This window comes from Mustelus asterias, chromosome 4, assembly GCF_964213995.1.
Source record: "Mustelus asterias chromosome 4, sMusAst1.hap1.1, whole genome shotgun sequence".
NCBI lineage: Eukaryota > Metazoa > Chordata > Chondrichthyes > Carcharhiniformes > Triakidae > Mustelus > Mustelus asterias.
Genome location: NC_135804.1, coordinates 17,274,565 through 17,291,507, shown reverse-complemented (window position 1 = coordinate 17,291,507; position 16,943 = coordinate 17,274,565). Strand labels below are relative to the sequence as shown.

At 44.1% G+C, this 16,943-nt stretch overlaps 1 pseudogene; it reads right to left on the bottom strand.

Moving 5' to 3' along the window:
- Positions 1 to 365: 365 nt before the first annotated feature.
- Positions 366 to 545, bottom strand: LOC144493222 (U2 spliceosomal RNA; annotated as a pseudogene).
- Positions 546 to 16,943: the final 16,398 nt, after the last annotated feature.

Below are 16,943 nucleotides of genomic sequence, written 5' to 3'. Positions count from 1 at the left end.
TATTCTCCAATCCACTGGAACCTCCCGTGTAGCCAGTGACGATACAAAGATTTCTCTCAAGGCCTCAGCAATTTCCTCCCTCACTATTTTGGGTATATCCCATCAGGCCCTGGGGACTTGTCTACCTTAATGTTTCTCAAGAACTCCAATACGTTCTCCTTTTGGATCTCAACATGACTCAAACTATCCACACCCTTTCCTTCTCTTTGGTGAATTTTTTTTTATTCTTTTCCAATTCAATCAAATCAAATCCAATTCAGAGTCTCAACAAGTTGAGACATTTCAGATCCAGGCTGACAAGACAGGACGAGAGACCAAAACCACTCTGTCCTGGGCCTGGTCTACATGAGTCAAGCTGATTGGAGAAGGGGGAGGATCCTCCTCCAAGACTTGAGCTCATTTGCATCTTAGCCAAAAGGCCGAGATGCCGCTTTTAAAAATTGCTTCATATGAAACATATGAAGCCTCAGCGTAACCCAATGACCCCAACCAAGTGCAGGTGATCCATACTACACTTGATCTTAGCCAAAAGGCCGAGAAGCGATACTGACGCAAAGTACTCATTTAACACCTCGCCCATTTTCTCTGGCTCCATGCATAGATTCCCTCCCTTGTCCTTGAGTGGGCCAACCCTCTCCCTGGTTACCCTCTTGTTCTTTATATATGTATAAAAAGCCTTGGGATTTTCCTTAATCCTGCTGGCCAATGATTTTTTGTGACCCCTTTTAGCCCGCCTTACTCCTTACTTAAGTTTCTTTCTACTTTCCTTGTATTCCACACTTGCTTCGTGTGTTCCCAGCCTCCTAGATTTGCCAAATGCTTCCTGTTTCTCTTATCCATTAAAAATCATTCCGGTTCGTTCTGTGAATCGGTCTCTAATTTCACTCTTTTCATTCAGCTGAACACATGGCGAATTAGTTGTCATTTGTCGCAGGGCAAACCCAGGGGCTACAGTAGGAAAGGAATGAATGGAAAGGGTTAAACAGACAGCCTGACTGTAGTATTCACACTCGCTGTGCGCAGACACGACAAATTACCATATCCCAGTCAGCACTAACTCAGTCACATCCTCGGTGAGATCTTTCCGAGGTTACAGCAACAATAAGAGAATCAATATCTAATCAAGGCTCCACAATGTCTAGAAGAGCCATTGTGCCTCTGGAAAACTAATCAAGCATCAGGGAGATGGGTATAATTAACGCACCATCGAAGTCGGTTTGACAAACACAACGCTTTGATATTGTAAACAGGTAGACAGGATATGTCCAGAAAATGATTAACAGGACAATTGATCGGCATAATGTGATCGAAACAGAACTTTAACAAATTTAAAGTAACAATCTGATGATCTAATCGAAATGTAGCACTTTGTAGCACAAAGAAGTATAAGAATATGTAAGAGCATATGATTAGCAGAGTAGCTCGGAAGCAAGCTGGAATTACAGACATGAGTTCTGCTCTCCCTCATCCATGTTGAATAAAGCCATTTTTTAAAAGTTCTACACAGCCTCTGAAACTCAGTTTGTTCATTCCCTCCAAAATCGTTGCTTATTTTAAAACAAGGAAAATCAACTTGAACATTTGCATTTCCAATGAAACTCACTGGATGGTCACACTCCAACCTCCAACCCTCTTCCCATGTTTTGGAGAGGGAGCCACTTGTCAAAGGCATTGCTGCCTATTCAAATTCATACTCTTTCACAGGCACCATGGTCAACATTAAATTTTGCCCCCCTTGAGTCAACATGAACAGGTCACTCTTGTAAATAATATACAGACTGGCAGGGGAATGTGGCAAAGCTGGCAGCATAAGATTGGTAAAGGCAGGGTCCTATAAGTATAATCAACTTCCTAAGCTCTGTGAAATATTGCGCTACTCTTTATACTCACTTGCTATTTCTTCAAGGGCAAATGCCACTGTGGGCATAGTTAAATGAATTTTCTGTTTCACAATATTGGAACTGTCTTTGAAGGAAATGTTTGGCTATTCCGATGACCAGTGAGACATTGGTTCCCATTTCCAGATCTGAAACACCTGACGCATCTGTCACCATTATTGTCTTGAATTTTATTTGTACAAGTACCCAGTCATGGGTACCCATTCTTGGGACAGAAGGCTTTGACTGATGTAATGGCCATGAGAGAGATTGATGACTTGTAAATGCAAGAGAGGGAGAGCGCTGTTCTTCCACTGAGTATGGAGAAATGATCACCCATACCTGAGGACCAAAGGGCTTCAAATCTCAGAGTCTAGTCTTCAAAAGACCTATAGTATGGGGTGCATTGCTCTCTGTGGAGACAGTTTCTGTGTATATGATGACAACGATAAAGCAGTGGAATGAACCCTTCACATCCACTGCACTTTGCTGGAACTTTCCTGAGACATGTAGAATACTCTGGAGAAAATGAGAGCCTAGGATACTCCTGCAGCAACAAAGCACAAAGAGGAAGCACGCATGGACACTGATGGTTTCTAGTACTGGAAACTACCATTGTATTAATGAATTATTTGAACAGGACACTTTCATAGTGTTTCCACTGATGATAAAGGCCAGCAGCATTTCGACGTCCATTAGCAGCCTTCGATGAAATATGTGGCATCACAAAAAACTACTCAGAAGTGCTGGTGCAGATACCATAAAACCCATAAGATATAGGAGCAGAATTTAGCCATTCGGCCCATCGAGTCTACCCCATTATTCAATCACGGCTGATAAGTTTTTCAACTCCATTCTCCCGCCTTTTCTATGTAGCCTTCGATCCCCTTACCAATCAAGGACCTACCTATCTCTGCCTTAAATCACTCAATGACCTGGCCTTCACAGCCTTCTGTGGCAATGAATTTCATAGATTCAGCATCCGCCAGCTGAAGAAATTCCTCCTAACCTCAGTTCTAAAGGGACGCCTTTTTACTCGGATCCTAGTTTCTCCTATTAATGGATAGAAATCCACTCTATCCAGGTCTTTCAATATTCAGTATGTTGAAGATTTGGTTCTGGTGCATGAAACGGTTGTGGGGTGCCCTACAATACAAGCCCAGAAGACCTCCTGCCAAGGCTGACTGTGCAACTTACTTACACTACTGTTGAGAACAATATAAGTTTGCATGGCCTGGTATGACCCACGTTGTCACTAGCTCAAAGCAGCATTGGAGAAGACCAGGTTTGAGTTCCTCTCCAGTGCTGTTCAGTAAAAGTCCTCTGTCTTTTGCTTTCCTCTGCAGCTGAGTTTTGGAGCTTACTGGAATAAGATAGATCTCATCATTCTATGCCGCCTTGTGTTGATGTTCCCATACTTTGTCACTTCTGTGCTTACTTTGATATCTCAATACAATGAGCATGTTGTGAGCACCAGTGGAGTGCCCCAGGGATCTGTTCTGGGACCCTTGCTGTTTGTCATTTTCACAAATGACCTGGATGAGGAAGTGGAGGGATGGGGTTGGCAAGTTTGCCGACGACGCGAAGGTTGGTGGGGTTGTGGATAGTCTGGAGGGATGTCAGAAGTTATAGAGGGACATAGATAGGATGCAAGACTGGGCGGAGAAGTGGCAGATGGACTTCAACCCAGTTAAATGCGTAGTGGTCCATTTTGGCAGATCAAATGTGATGATGGAGTACAATATTAAGGGAAAGACTCTTAGTACTGTCGAGGATCAGAAGGACCTTGGGGTCCGGGTCCATAGGACTCTAAAATCAGCCCCGCAGGTGGAGGAGGTGGTTAAGAAGGCGTATGGTGTGCTGGCCTTTATCAATCGAGGGATTGAGTTTAGGAGTCCGGGGATAATGATGCAGCTATATAAGACCCTCGTCAGACCCCGCTTGGAGTACTGTGCTCAGTTCTGGTCGCCTCATTACAGGAAGGATGTGGAAAAGATTGAAAGGGTGCAGAGGAGATTTACAAGGATGTTGCCTGGATTGAGCGGCATGCCTTATGAGGATAGGCTGAGGGAGCTCGGTCTTTTCTCCTTGGAGAGACGTAGGATGAGAGGAGACCTAAAAGAGGTATATAAGATGTTGAGAGGCATAGATCAGGTGGACTCTCAGAGGCTTTTTCCCAGGGTGGAAATGGCTGCTACAAGAGGACACAGGTTTAAGGTGCTGGGGGGTAGGTACAGGGGAAATGTTCGGGGGAAGCTTTTCACACAGAGGGTGGTGGGCGAGTGGAATTGGCTGCCATCAGTGGTGGTGGAGGCAAACTCAATAGGGTCTTTTAAGAGACTCCTGGATGAGTACATGGGACTTAATAGGATGGAGGGTTATAGGTAGGCCTCGAAGGTAGGGATATGTTCGACACAACTTGTGGGGCTGAAGGGCCTGTTTGTGCTGTAGTTTTTCTATGTTTCTATGTTGGTGCCAAATTATTGTTGAAAAAAAACAGATTAAAAGCAACCAGCTGTGGTTTGGAAGGGAAGTTCTGTGGCTCCTTAGAGGAAAGGATTATCCCATTTCTACTGATATCTTCCCAAAAATTGATGAGACAATGAATTGATTTATAGTTGGCTGGAATTTTACTGCCTTGTCCACCCCGGAATCAGTGCGGGCAAGGCTCGCGGAACGGAATTCCCTTTCATCGGGCAGGATTTTACGAGCCTCACCCGAGCGAGGTGGTAAATCCCTCCTGCCTAGTTTGTCAGTTTTTGAGGTTAGTGACATTTACCCATGGTTTGATAACTGTGGAGTTAAAAAGATTAGACTGACCACCCTCATTCTAATTAAAGGATAAATGTTAAGTGCCTTTACAGCAACACAGGCACAGTAGACAGGAACTCAGAGAAGGGTTGATTCATCAGATTATAATTAAGAACAGTCATGGGAAACTCTACAAAGGTCATTTTGTCTCTGCTCGCACTGAGAATGCTAGCCATCGGAAATTTGACTACCTTGTGGTGATTAACTTTCTGATCATTTATTTAAATGATCCAAAAAATTTAGGTATCTAAGGCCGGAATTCTCTGACCTCACCCGTGACTGGGATTCTCCAGTCCCGCTGCAGTGAAACGGCGTTTTGGCTGAATGCCAAATTTTCCGTTCTCGCTGGCAGTGGTGTCGGGAGTTGGCGGGGGGGAGGAGGGTGGGGGTGGCGGTGGTGCGGCGAACGTGATCAGAGACTCCCAGCTTAACTGTTTGTTATGGGTGAAGTTCCTCACCAGGTGCATAAAGCTGGTCAATTGTAGCTTTCATGGAAGCTGGTGTTAGTATTTGGTTTTTGATTTGATTTGATTTATTATTGTCATATGTATTAACATACAGTGAAAAGTATTGTTTCCTGCATGCTATGCAGACAAAGCATACCGTTCATAGAGAGGGAAAAGAGAGAGTGCAGAATGTAGTGTTACAGTCATAGTTAGGGTGCAGAGAAAGATCAACTTAGTGCGACATAAGTCGGCACGGTAGCATAGTGGTTAGCACTGCTGCTTCACAGCTCCAGGAACCTGGGTTCGATTCCCGGCTTGGGTCACTGTCTGTGTGGAGTTTGCACATTCTCCTCATGTCTGCGTGGTTTCCTCCAGGTGCTCCGGTTTCCTCCCACAGTCCAAAGATGTGCGGGTTAGGTTGATTGGCCATGCTAAAAATTGCCCTTAGTGTCCTGAAATGCGTAGGTTAGAGGGATTAGTGGGTAAAATATGTCGGGATATGGGGGTAGGGCCTGGGTGGGATTGTGGTCGGTGCAGACTCGATGGGCCGAATGGCCTCTTTCTGTACTATAGAGTTTCTATGATTTCTATGATAAGTCCATTCAAAAGTCTGATGGTAGCAGGGAAGAAGCTGTTCTTGAGTTAGTTGGTACATGACCTCAGACTGCTGTATCTTTTTCCCGGCGGAAGAAGGTGGAAGAGAGAATGTCCAGGGTGCCTGCTGTCCTTGATTATGCTGGCTGCTTTTCCAAGGCAGCGGGAAGTGTGGACAGTCAATGGATGGGAGGCTGGTTTGCGTGATGGACTGGGCTTCATTCACGACCCTTTATAGTTTCTTGTGGTCTTGGGCAGAGCAGGAGCCATACCAAGCTGTGATTCAACCAAAAAAGATGCTTTCTATGGTACATATTGTAAAATTGGACTTGACTTAATCTACTTTTCGGCCACTTTTCTATTAGTAACGCACATTGCAGCAAGGAAAAGTGCAGCAAGGAAATGTAAGCAGCAAGGAAAACTTCAGTTTTCAGCGGTGATAACATGGGACATCAAACTGAATGTTTCATCTCTGAAAAGTGAATCGTGTGGAGGACGGAGAAGATCTGCAGAGAGATTTGGACAGGCTGGGTGAGTGGGCGAGGATATGGCAAATGGAGTATAACGTTGATAAATGCGAGGTTATACACTTTGGAGGAAATAATAACAAATGGGATTACTATCTCAATGGAAACAAATTAAAACATGCTACCGTGCAAAGGGACCTGGGGGTCCTTGTGCATGAGACGCAAAAGCCCAGTCTGCAGGTACAACAGGTGATCAAGAAGGCAAATGGGATGTTGGCCTATATCGCGAGGGGGATAGAATATAAAAGCAGGGATGTCTTAATGCACCTGTACAGGGCATTGGTGAGGCCGCAGCTGGAATACTGTGTGCAGTATTGGTCCCCTTATATGAGGAAGGATATATTGGCATTGGAGGGAGTGCAGAGAAGGTTCACCAGGTTGATACCGGAGATGAGGGGTTTGGATTATGAGGAGAGGCTGAGGAGATTGGGTTTGTACTCGTTGGAGTTTAGAAGGATTAGGGGGGAACTTATGGAGACTTATAAGATAATACGGGGGCTGGATAGGGTGGAGGCGGAGAGATTCTTTCCACTTAGTAAGGAAGTTAAAACTAGAGGACACAGCCTCAAAATAAAGGGGGGTCGGTTTAAGACAGAGTTGAGGAGGAACTTCTTCTCTCAGAGGGTGGTGAATCTCTGGAATTCTCTGCCCACTGAGGTGGTGGAGGCTACCTCGCTGAATATGTTTAAAGCGCGGATGGATGGATTCCTGATCGGTAAGGGAATTAAGGGTTATGGGGATCAGGCGGGTAAGTGGTACTGATCCACGTCAGATCAGCCATGATCTTATTGAATGGCGGGGCAGGCTCGAGGGGCTAGATGGCCTACTCCTGCTCCTATTTCTTATGTTCTTATGAATTCCTGAAGAAAATTGCTGGTTGGTCAACAATTCACAGTAAATTACCAGAGCTCCATGGATACTACATTCTACTAGGTTCTGGACATCCAGGTTACACCAATTTATCTTGCTAAATAAAGAATGCAGAGTTAGTGACAAATCAATTTTAAACTTTCATAGAATCCCACAGCGCAGAAAGAGGCCATTCGGCCCATCGAGTCCGCACCAACCACAATCCCACCCAGGCCCTATCCCCATATATTTACCCACTAATCCCTCTAATCTATGCATCCCGGGACACTAAGGGGCAATTTAGAATAGCCAATCAACCCAGCCCGCACATCTTTGGATTGTGGGAGGAAACCGGAGCACCCGGAGGAAACCCAGGCAGACACAGGGAGAATGTGCAAACTCCACACAGACAGTGACCCGAGGTGGGATTCGAACCCAGGTTCCTGGAGCTGTGAAGCAGCAGTGCTAACCACTGTGCCTTGAATGCTGCTGGTGTCCCGCCTCAGGGAAAGGTTCTGTTGAAAAGCTGTGGATGATCGGTAGCGGATAATCGAGGTGCCATTGTCACGCAAAGCAACTTTCTATTTTCACTTGCTGGAATCGGATATTTGAATAAAATTTCTTCTATTTAAAAACAAGTCAATGTCAAGTCATGGAGACAAATGAAAGAGACTGTTCTATAAGACGCATTGGCCCTGATTTTACCGGCACAGCCGCCCCGAAGTCGGGGTGGGCGAGGTTCGCAGGACGGCATTCTCCGTTGGCCTCGGGCGTGATCTTACGAGCCTCGGGCAGTTGTGCCGGTAAAACCAGGGCCATTGGGTGAGATGTTCTGGCCTCGCTCGCCCCAAAACCGGAAAATCCCGCCGGAGGTCAATGGGCCTTTCTGATTCCTGTGGCGGACGGGATGATAACACCCACCCCATTATATTTTGATTTCCAAGTTTTCCATCTGGGTTATGCGCATATTAAAACCGAATTGTCAAAAATTGTTACCCTGTGTCACAATGCCCAGAGTGCTATGATGGCAAAGTCAGAATTAGGAAGAGCAAAAAAGAAGAATGAAATAAAAAAATATATTATGCTCTGAAAATTACTGTGAGTAATGGCAGCACTTCCATATTCATATTTAATTCCTCTTCACTATCTTAATGAAACAGTTGAAATGTTTGCTTTAAACAGATTATTGGCTTCATTAGAGAGAAAAATTCAGGTGCAACTACATTAAAAGCGTTCAATCAATAATGTTGCTCCATTAATTCCCATTTATTTAGGTGATTGCATGTAAATAATTTGCACTGGGAACCACGTACCAATTCTATCACATTTACTTTTTGGGTTGTACTGATTGGCCCAAGTTCATTAGTTTAGGATGGAGGAGACTGGCTCCTTCTCATCAGCGATTGGATCATTTTTGCTCCAAGTTCAGTTAATCTAATTTTAATTAGGAAATTATACAAAGCATTGGATAGACCAGTTAATGGGATTGTGTGCAATTTTTCAGGTTTACCACAAAAAGAAAGAACATTAATACAGGGGAGAATGTACAGCATAATTCACCTGGACGATGCTTAAGACACAATAGTTATGTGGAGAAAATCTCGCCCTCTGTGTCTATTTCCACTGTAGCAGAGAAACTGTGATGGATGGTATTGTTTAATTGAATAGGGAAAAGCTATTTCTTCTTGTTGGGAAATCAATGATGAGACGGGGTCAACAATTTAAAAATCATCATTAAGAGAGTAAGAGAATTTATTTAATCGAGAGAATTGATGGAGCGTGGAACGTGCGAGACAGAAAGGAAAATTTGATAAATACTTGAAACAAAGATGCAAAGCTGTGGGAGAGAGGCAATAGGTTTCATTCACAGTTGGTCTAGTAAAGAATCAGCATGGATACAAAGGGCAGAATTGTCTCCTTCTAATGACACCCAATTGCACAATCCCTACTCTAACACTCCTATTTAAGGACAGTTGCTCAGATCTGAGGAGTCTCAGGAAACTGTTTGATTCCACTCATGCCTTCTAACTGCAGTCCAAGGGATCCCACTATAGAGCAGGGAGATGCAGAAAACTGGGAGGGCTGAGTCAGACCTCCAAATGTCGATATACCTTGAAGAATCCACCCTTCACATGATGCAGTCACTTTGTGTTTCTAATAGCAGAGGGGTCTGCAGCAACTGTTGAGTCCACAGTTCTGTGGTCGGTTCTGGGTAATTTACCAACCCTGGTCTCCCCACATCTGGCAAAAAGAAATTGATAGGTAAAGACAGTGCCGACCGTTCTACTGGTAGGAGAGTCTTCTTCACCTTGTCACTACTTGATGGAGCATAGGCCATGGACAAATTCTCTCCATCCAATCCTGCTTTGATTCAAACTCGGTAAGAAGTCTCACAACACCAGGTTAAAGTCCAACAGGTTTATTTGGTAGCAAGTACCATAAGCTTTCGGAGCACTGCTCCTTCGTCAGATGGAGTGGAAATGTGCTCTCAAACAGACAAAATCAAGCTACAACTTGATTTTGTCTGTTTGCACTGTTTGAGAGCACATTTCTACTCCATCTGACGAAGGAGCAGTGCTCCGAAAGCTTATGGTATTTGCTACCAAATAAACCTGTTGGACTTTAACCTGGTATTGTGAGACATCTTACCGTGTTCACCCCAGTCCAACGCCGGCATCTCCACATCTTGATTCAAACTCCCCAGTTGTTGCCATATCTAGCCCTCGAGCAAATGTTTTATAAACAGTTGAACTCATATATCAGGGTGGAATTGACCAGGCTCTGTTGCTGATGCTAGCATTGAATCATAGAATCATAGAAGCAATCAGTGCAGAAGAGACCCTTCGGCCCAACGAGTCTGCACCTGTACGCAAGAAACATCTGACCTCCCACCTAATCCTATTTACCAGCACTTGGCCCATAGCCTTGAATGTTATGTGGTGCCAAGAACACATCCAGGTACTTTATAAAGGATGTGAGGCAACCCGCCTCTACCACTCTCCCAGGCAGTGCATTCCAGATTGTCACCGCCCTTTGGGTAAAAAAGTTTTTCCTCACATCCCCACTGAACCTCCTGCCCCACATCTTGAACCTATGTCCCCTCTTGACTGACCCTTCTACTAAGGGGAACAGCTGCTCCCTATCCAACCTATCCATGTCCCTCATAATCTTGTACATCTCGATCAGGTCTGATCAGATGATCAGTCTTCTCTGCTCCAACGAAAACAACCCAAGATGATCCAACCTCTCTTCATAACTTAAATGTTCCATCCCAGGCAGCATCCTGGTGAATTTTCTCTGCACTCCCTCCAGTGCAATCACATTCTTCTGATAATGTGGTGACCAGAACTGCACACAGTTCTCTAGCTGTGGCCTCACCAAAGTTTCTATACAACTCCAACATGACTTCCCTGCTTTTGTAATCTATGCCTCGGCTGATAAAGGCAAGTGTCCCAAATGCCTTTTTCACCACCCTACCAACATGCCCTTCTGTCTTCAGAAATTGCATCTGCAAATAGACTAGACCAGGCTGATCTGACACGGATAGCTGCCCATGATCTGTGCAAGCACCATTCTTGCAGTGTACCACTCCCCTGCAATTGAAGTCTCAACACCAGAAATCTATTGCTATATATTGAGTATGACAGGTCAGTGAATAGTTCAGAACTGAGTCACTAGGTAAGCAAAGAAGGAGCTAGCACTACAGTGCAGGACTTTATAAAAACATAGCGAGATTTTATTATGTAGCTGTCAGTTCAGGTTCCTGATGATCTGAACCACGAGCCTTTCTGCAGCACTGCTACCTCTGCAACGCTGTATGAGTCCTAATCTGAGTAGACAAGGCTTTACATAGTTCAGGATAAAGTAGATTTGAGTCACAATCACAGACATTTCATTAAGTAATCCTAATCACATGGAATAATGTTACCAATCAATAATGTTTGTGAATTAATCATATTTATAGGATATATGCTCAATCTGGAATTACTGAAAAGCCCTTAATTATTTGCGAATGAAGGAGGAAGTCAACCAGCCAGTCATTACAGCATCGCAGTTAATCTTTATTATAACTGAAGCAGACTCCACTTACACATAGGTCGTTATACCATAACCTTTGGCATGTTCTATTTTTTAATGCTTTACCTGCAGTGACAGAACTACTTCTTTTTCTTTCATTCAATGGTCAAAACGATTGTAATAAAATGTAGCCATTTAACTAAAGATTATTGGACTGCTCACATGATACATTCAAAATACTTTTGATGTGCTGTGATCTATAAGGACACGTTTCCACGGTGTGTTCTGGCCTCACATGTGCATGCCTGATGCTGGGGAGAGGAAAGTGTCAGAAAATTCTGTTTAGAGACCCACTGTGCAGCACCTGTGTTTTATTTAACAGCCAGGCTGTGGTTGTATCACAGGAGACCCAAATAAGCCTCATTAAAGGTTGAAAAATAACATTAATGAGACTTCCTTATCCAACAGTGTCCTTTGCAAATCAGCACTTACTCCTCACTAACATGCCAAATTAACAGGCACATTTTTCACACTCAACTTGCACTTGGGAATAAATCTATTTGTGGCTGCGTGCACTGGTACTAGCTCCAACTTTTTGGATTGCCTTTGTTGCCATTTATTTCCTTCATTGCAACAATAATTATTGTCCGAAAGTCCTTCTTAGTTGTAAGGTGCTGTAGTTGTGCAATGCACTTCATAGATGCCATGGTTAGTAAGTTTGCAATGACACCAAGATTGGTGGTGCAGTGGACAGTGAAGAAGATGATCTAGGATTGCAACGGAATCTTGATCAATTGGGCCAGTGGGCTAATGAATGGCAGATGGAGTTTAATTTAGATGAATGCGAGGTGATGCATTTTGGTAAATTGAACCAGGGCAGGACAAACTCAGTTAAGGGGAGAGTTATAGAACAATGAGATTGAGGGGTACAGGTTCATAGCTCCTTGAAAGCGGAGTCACAGGGGGACAGGATGGTGAAGAAGGCATTCGGCATGCTTGGTTTCATTGGTCAGAACATTGAATACAGGAGTTGGGACACCTTGTTGAAGTTGTACAAGACCTTACACTTACAAGTGTAAGGTCACACTTGGAATACTATGTATAATTCTGGTCACCCTATTATAGGAAGGATGTTACTAAACTAGAAAGAGTGCAGAAAAGATTTACTAGGATGCTACCGGGACTTGATTGTTAGAGTTATAAGGAGAGGCTGGATAAACTGGGACTTTTTTCCCTAGAGATTAGGAGACTTAGGTGTGATCTTATAGAGGTCTATAAAATAATGAGGGGCATACATAAGGTAGATAGTCAACACCTTTTCCCAAAAGTAGGGGAGTCTAAAACTAGAGGGCATAGGTTTAAGGTGAAAGGGGAGAGATACAAAAGGGTCCAGAGGGGCAATTTTTTCACACAGAGGGTGGTGAGTGTCTGGAACCAGCTGCTAGATGTAGTAGTAGAGGCGAGTACAATTTTGTCTTTTAAGAAACATTTAGACAGTTACATGGGTAAGATTAATATAGAGGGATATGGGCCAAATGGGACTAGCTTAATAGTAAATCTGGGCGGCATGGACAAGTTGGGCCAAAGGGCCTGTTTCCTTTGGTAAACCTCTATGATTCTATGACTTGATCATAACATATAAGGATATGGGACAACTGCTGGAAAATAGGATCAGTTCGGCTTTAGTGGTAGTCATTGTCAGTGCAGACCAGATAGGCCAAAGGGCCTTTTCTGCTGTATAACTGGAATCCTACCACCATTCACACTGGTCGGTTTTTCCCATCCTGCTGCAGTGAACGGAAATTTGGCTGGGTGCCAAATTCTCTGACCTCGCTGCTGCGGGAGCGTGGCATGAACGGGCGGTAAGATTGTGCCCAATGACTCTGTGACTCCATATTCACAAGATTGATTTATTTTTAAATTGTTATTTCTTCTAAAGAACTTTCAGGGACAAACCACAGCATTATGAAGAAAATAATAATTTATTGTTAATACACTCGCAAACTGACATTAGAATTTAAACAACATGTTAACAACAATTAGGCACAATTGTAAGTGCCCTAACAATACAAAACCTTCTGAATTTCCAAATTTCATAATCTTTTGGAAATATCTTCCTTGGACTAACTCCATAACAACAATTATATACTCCTTGTTGGTTCAAGTGTGAATGGAAGATGTCAAGTATTCTGATGGACTTTGTTGTAGTGCAGCTTGGCTTGCTCCAGTTGCCAGAGTATCTGCTTCGCAGGCAACCCGTAAACCTGCATGAGTCCAAAGCTATGGGGAAATTGTGGGTGAGCGGGACAGATTTGATTGCTTTCCGAAAGAGCTGGCACCGAGGTGGACCAAAGGACCTCCTGTTCTATGTTTCTAAGATGCTACTGTAATGTACAGGCGTTCAACCTGATCTCCAGCCAGCCTGGATTTGTTCTTGTTGCTATAGTGATCTATCTTAGAGTCATAGAGTCATAGTGGTTTACAGCATGGAAACAGGCCCTTCGGCCCAGCTTGTCCATGCCGCGCTTTTTTAAAAACCTGTGAGCTAATCCCAATTCCCTTCATTTGGCCCATATCCCTCTATACCCATCTTACCCATGTAACTGTCTAAATGCTTTTTAAAAGACAAAATTGTACCCGCCTCTACTACTACCCCTGGCAGTTTGTTCCAGACACTCACCATCCTCTGCGTGAAAAAATTGCCCCTCTGGACACTTTTGTATCTCTGCCCTCTCACCTTAAACCGATACCCTCTAATTTTAGACTCCCCTACCTCTGGGAAAAGATATTGACTATGAAGCTGATCTGTGCCCCTCATTATTTTATAGACCTCTATAAGATCACTCCTCAGTTCCGGAGAAAGAAGTCCCAGTCTATCCAGCCTCTCCTTATAACTCAAACCATCAAGTCCGGTAGCATCCTAATAAATCATTTCTGCACCCTTTCTAGTTTAATAATATCCTTTCTATAATAGGGTGACCAGAACTGTACACAGTATTCCAAGTGTGGCCTTACCAATGTCTTGTACAACTTCAACAAGACGTCCCAACTCCTGTATTCAATGTTCTGACCGATGAAACCAAGCATGCTGAATGCCTTCTTCACCACTCTGTCCACCTGTGACTCCACTTTCAAGGAGCTATGAACATGTACCCCTAGATCTCTTTGTTCTGTAACTCTCCCCAACGCCCTACCATTAACTGAGTTTGTCCTGTCCTGGTTCAATCTACAAAATGCATCACCTCGCATTTTTCTAAATTAAACTCCATCTGCCATTCATCAGCCCTCTGTGGGCATTGATCAAGATCCTGTTGCAATCGGAGATAACCTTCTTCACTGTCCACGATGCCACCGATCTTGGTAGCATCTTGCACCATGATTCCGGTTCCTTCAGACATGCTATGCGTTAGGCTTTCCTTCACCAGATGAATTTTCACTACAATTCCAATCTGCAGTTATCCAGGGGCATACCTCCATACGCAAGCCTGGAATCACCCTGGGATGCTGGAGGAAATCAACCTTCAGCATCTAGGGCTTAGAGTCATAGAGTTGTAGATATATACAGCATGGAAACAGGCCCTTTGACCCAACTTGTCCATGCAGACCAGGTTTCCTGAACTGAACAAGTCCCATTTGCCTGTGTTTGGCCCATATCCCTCTAAACCTTTCCTATCCACATACCTGTCCAAATGTATTTTAAATGTTGTAATTGTACTCACCTCTACCACCTCCTCTGGCAGCTCATTCCATATACGCACCACCCTCTGTGTGAAAAAGTTGCCACTCAGGTCCCTTTCAATTCTTTCCCCTCTCACCTTAAACCTATGCCCTCTAGTTTTGGACTTTCCTGTCCTGGGGAAAAAGGCCTTGGCTATTCACCTTATGTATGTCCCTCATGCTTTTATAAAACTCTATAAGGTCACTCCTCATCCTCCTACACCCCAGGGATAAAAGTCTCAGTCTATCCAGCCGCTCCATATAATTCAAACCTTCCAGTCCCCATAACAGAATCACAGAATCACAGAATACTGCAGTGCAGAAGAGGCCCTTCGGCCCATCGAGTCTGCACCGACACATGAAAGGTCGTGACCTGCCACCTAATTCCACTCGCCAGCACTTGGTCCATAGCTTTGAATGTTATGGCATGCCAAGTATTCATCCAGGTACTTTTTAAAGGATGTGAGGTATCCCGCCTCCACCACCCTCCCAGGCAGCGCATTCCAGACCATCACCACCCTCTGAGTAAAAAAGCTTTTCCTCAAATCCCTCCTGAACCTCCCTGCCCTCACTTTCAACTTGTGTCCCCATCCGTTACAACATCCTTGTAAATCTTTTTTGCACCCTTTCCACTCCACTAGAGAAATCATCTCTTAACCTTTCCTTTGTCCATAGTCCAACCTGCATACTCCATCCAGCAGTGGAACAATTCTGCCATTATGATTTAAATCGCGTTGATCTTCCGACGCAAGTAGATTTAAAATTGTCTTGTGTCATGTCTATGCCTGAAATGACCTCGCTGCATTTATCAATTCATTGATGTCTTGATTGCTGCGATAATGATTTTAATCATTCACAGAGTACTGCCTACAAGGGACAGCACCGCACATTTTGTTCAAGAGAGAGGTTTTCCAAGTGTTCAGGGCTTTCTCAATGAACGTATGTTGTCATACGGGTCCCTTTCAGCAATGTTGTGGCTTCAACAAATGTAAGATGATGGGGCATGTCTGGTGGCACAGTGGCGTCTCATAGCGTCAGGGACCCGGGTTCGGTTCCCGGCTTGGTTGACTGTCTTTGTGGAGTTTGCACATTCTCCCCGTGTCTGCATGGGTTTCTTCCGGGTGCTCTGGTTTCCTCCCGCAATCCAAAAGACGTGCTGGTTAGGTGCATTGGCCATGCTAAATTAACCCTCAGTGTACCCGAACAGGTGCAGGAGTGTGGAGACGAGGGGATTATCACAATAACTTCATTGCAATGTTAATGTAAGCCTGCATGTGACTAATAAATAGACGTTCTTTCTTCACGGATGCCAGGTAGACTGAAAGATGTCACCTTGTGCTGTTTCATAAAATGACTGGGCTGGTGAATCCAGGGGAGACTGCTCTGCCCAAGACCGCAAGAAACTACAGAAGGTTGTGAATCCATCATGCAAATCAGTCTCCCGTCCATTGACTCTGTCGACACTTCCCGCTGCCTTGGCAAAGCAGCCAGCATAATTAAGGACCTCACGCAGCCCGGACATACTCTCTTCCACCTTCTTCCATTGGGAAAAAGATACAAAAGTTTGAGGTCATGTACCAACCGACTCAAGAACAGCTTCTTCCCTGCTGCCGTCAGACCTTTGAATGGACTTACCTTGCATTAAGTTGATCGATCTCTTCACCCTGGCTATGATTGTAGCACTACATTCTGCACTTTCTCATTTCCTTCTCTGAACGGTATGCATTGTCTGTATAGTGCACAAGAAACAATACTTTTCACTGTATGTTAGTATATGTGACAATAGTAAACCAAATCAAATCAAAAATCAAAGAATGAATATACACTTGGACACTGACACCAGCTCAAAGTTAATAAGCCACAGCTGAAATAGAATGAGGCAAGTGCCTTCGGAAGGAGGCAGATAGAACACATCCCAGGCAAAGTGAAGCATCAAGCCCATAAAAGGAGCAAGAGTAACAATGATGTGCTGCATGTCGCACAGCACTGCTCTTGGAAACAGAACTGTCTGAGGGAAATAAACCAAAGGCTAGAGGCTGAGGAGTTGACAGCTGTATTCGAGCTGTAAAAAGACATTATTGAATCCAATAGATAGCAATTTTAAT